This window comes from Triticum urartu, chromosome 3 (genome assembly GCF_003073215.2).
Source record: "Triticum urartu cultivar G1812 chromosome 3, Tu2.1, whole genome shotgun sequence".
NCBI classification, from domain to species: Eukaryota; Viridiplantae; Streptophyta; class Magnoliopsida; order Poales; family Poaceae; genus Triticum; species Triticum urartu.
Window position 1 is genome coordinate 233,907,610 of NC_053024.1, and position 3,907 is coordinate 233,911,516.

The window sequence follows — 3,907 nt, forward strand, 5'->3', positions numbered from 1 at the left end:
CCAGATGCTCAATTATTCTTTGTTGGTGGAGAAGGTGATGGTTTTGTTGATGGCGTAGGCTTCTTCCTTAATTTGCGCTCGAGGACAGAGTTTTGGTCCCTTAGGTCATCGATCTCTTGCTCCATGCTCAGTATCTTTTTGCATAGTTCCTACTTGTTTTCCTACAAGAGGCGAAAAGGGATAAACTCGATCTTAGGTTTCTTTACTCTATCCGGGAGGCTTGACTTTTTGAACTCCACATGCATGTCCCCAGGTTGAGGTAGTGGGACTTCATCTTCATCTGAGCTCGTCTCCTCCTTTACCTTGGGTTCATAGTCCTCTTCTTCTTTCATAGTCTAACCACAATGCTCCACATCCCCATAGACCTTAGGATCTGCAAGGTAATCAGCCACGTAGCTTTCTCCTTCCGAATCCTGGGACGACATGTTGCTCTATCTGCAGCAGGACAGCTCGAAACAAAGACCAGAGATATTTGTGTGATACGGTGGTCAAAACCCCCGGGAGATTATATAATGAATTTTCACCGACCAAAATAAGCGTCGTGTACGAAAACAGAGTTCGGAAAGCGCATGAGGTGCCCACGAGGTAGGGGGCGCGCCCAGGGGGTAGGGCGCGCCCTCCACCCTCATGGAGTCCTCGTGTCCTTCCCAGACTGCTTCTTATTTTTCTATTTTTCTAAATATTCCAAAACAGAGAAATATTGCCTTAAAAACTGTTTTGGAGTCGGTTTACTTACCGTACCACATACATATTCCTTTTCGGAGTCTAAAACGTTTCGAAAAGTGTCCCTTATGTATTCCTCCGGGGTTACGGTTTCAATAACATTGGTTTCAACATTTATGGGATTACCTGAGATATAATGTTTGATTCTTTGACCGTTCACTACCTTCGGATTTGTGCCTTCGAAGTTGTTGATTTTTATGGCACCGGAACGATAGACCTCCTCGATAACGTAAGGGCCTTCCCATTGAGAAGTTTTCCTGCAAAAAATCTTAAACGAGAGTTGTATAGAAATACATAGTCACCTACATTAAACTCATGCTTTTGTATCCTTTTGGCACGCCATCTTTTAACTTTTTCTTTAATCAACTTGGCATTTTCGTAGGCTTGGGTTCTCCATTCATCGAGTGAGCTAATATCAAATAACCTCTTCTCACCGGCAAGTTTAAAATCATAATTGAGCTCTTTAATAGCCCAATATGCTTTGTGTTCTAGTTCGAAAGGTAAGTGACATGCTTTTCCATAAACCATTTTATACGGAGACATACCCATAGGATTTTTATATGCAGTTCTATAGGCCCATAATGCATCATCAAGTTTCTTGGACCAATTCTTTCTAGATCTATTAACAGTCTTTTGCAAAATTAATTTGAGCTCTCTATTACTCAATTCTACTTGACCACTAGACTGAGGAAGATAAGGAGATGCAATTCTATGATTAACACCATATTTAACAAGCATTTTATGGAAAGCACCATGAATAAAATGTGGACCACCATCAGTCATTAAATATCTAGGGACTCCAAATCTTGGAAAAATAACTTCTTTAAGCATTTTAATAGAAGTGTTATGATCTGCACTACTAGTTGTAATAGCTTCTACCCACTTAGTAACATAGTCAACAGCAACTAAAATATGTGTATATCCATTAGAGGAAGGAAAGGGTCCCATATAGTCAAAGCCCCAAACATCAAATGGTTCAATAACGAGTGAATAATTCATAGGCATTTCTTGATGTCTACTAATATTACCAATTCTTTGACATTCATCACAAGATAAGACAAACTTACGGGCATCCTTGAAGAGAGTAGGCCAATAAAAACCAGATTGCAATACCTTATGTGCAGTTCTATCTCCAGCATGGTGTCCTCCGTAAGCTTCGGAGTGACACTTGCGTAGCATCTGTTCCTGTTCATGCTCAGGTACACAATGTCTAATAACACCATCTACTCCTTCTTTATAAAGATGTGGGTCATCCCAAAAGTAATGCCTCAAATCATAGAAGAACTTTTTCTTTTGCTGGTATGTGAAACTAGGTGGTATAAACTTAGCAACAATGTAATTAGCATAATCAGCATACCATGGAGTAGTATGAGAAGCATTTATGACATTTAATTGCTCATCAATAAAGCTATCATCAATAGGTAATGGGTCATCAAGCACATTTTCTAACCTAGACAAGTTTTTGGCAATGGGGTTCTCAGCTCCCTTTCTATCAATGATATGTAAGTCAAATTCTTGTAGCAAGAGAACCCATCTAATAAGTCTAGGTTTAGCATCTTTCTTTTCCATGAGATATTTAATAGCAGCATGATCAGTGTGAATAGTTACTTTAGAATCAACAATATAAGGTCTGAACTTATCACAAGCAAATACAACTGCTAAGAATTCTTTTTCAGTGGTAGCATAATTTCTTTGAGCATTGTCTAGGGTTTTACTAGCATATTGAATAACGTTTAATTTCTTATCAACTCTTTGCCCTAGAACAACACCTACAACATAATCACTAGCATCACACATAATTTCAAAGGGTAAATTCCAATCAGGTGGTTGAACAATAGGTGCAGAGATCAATGCTTTCTTAAGTATTTCGAATGCTTCTACACAATCATCATCAAAGACAAATGGTATATCTTTTTGTAATAAATTAGTCAGAGGCCGGGAAATTTTTGAGAAGTCCTTAATGATCCTCCTATAAAATCTGGCATGACCAAGGAAACTTCTTATACCTTTGATGTCCTCGGGACATGGCATCTTCTCAATAGCATCAACCTTGGCTTTATCAACCTCAATACCTCTTTAAGAAACTTTGTGCCCCAAGACATACCTTCATTAACCATAAAGTGGCACTTTTCCCAATTCAAGACAAGATTAGTTTCTTCACATATCTGCAAAACTCAATCAAGGCTGCTCAAGCAATCATCAAAAGAAGATCCATAGACGGAGAAATCGTCCATGAAAACCTCACAAATCTTTTCACAAAAGTCTGAGAATATAGCCATCATGCATCTTTGAAAGGTAGCAGGTGCATTACATAAACCAAAAGGCATACGTCTATAAGCAAAAGTACCAAAAGGGAAAGTAAAAGTAGTCTTTGATTGATCTTTGGCTGACACGGGTATTTGAGAGAAACCAGAATAACCATCTAGAAAGCAAAAATGTGTATGTTTGGTTAATCTTTCTAGCATTTGATCGATAAAAGGTAAAGGGTAATGATCCTTTTTAGTGGCCTTATTTAATTTGCCAAAATCAATTACCATCCTATAACCTGTAATAATTCTTTGAGGAATCAATTCATCTTTATCATTAGGAATGACAGTAATATCTCCCTTCTTAGGGACACAATGGACATGATTTACCCACTGACTATCAGCAACGGGATAAATTATACCTGCCTCAAGTAGCTTTAGTATTTCTTTTCTTACCACTTCTTTCATTTTAGGATTCATCCGCCGTTGATGATCACGAACTGGTTTAGCATCTTCTTCCAAATTAATTTTATGTTGACATAGAGTGGGACTAATGCCCTTAAGATCATCAAGTGTATACCCAATAGCAGCATGATGCTTCTTCAGAGTTTTCAATAATCTCTCTTCCTCATGCTTTGAACGGTTAGCACTAATAATAATAAGATATATCTTTTTCTCATCAAGATAAGCATATTTAAGAGTATCAGGTAACGGTTTAAGCTCAAACACGGGATCACCCTTGGGTGGAGGAGGATCCCCTAGGATTTCAACAGGCAAATTGTGTTTCAGAATAGGTTCCTGTTTAAAGAATACTTCATCTATTTTCCTTCTTTCATCCATAAACATGTAATTTTCATGGTCTAGCAAATATTGTTCTAAAGGATCACTAGGAGGTATGACAATAGAAGCAAGACCAATAATTTCATCCTTACTAGGTA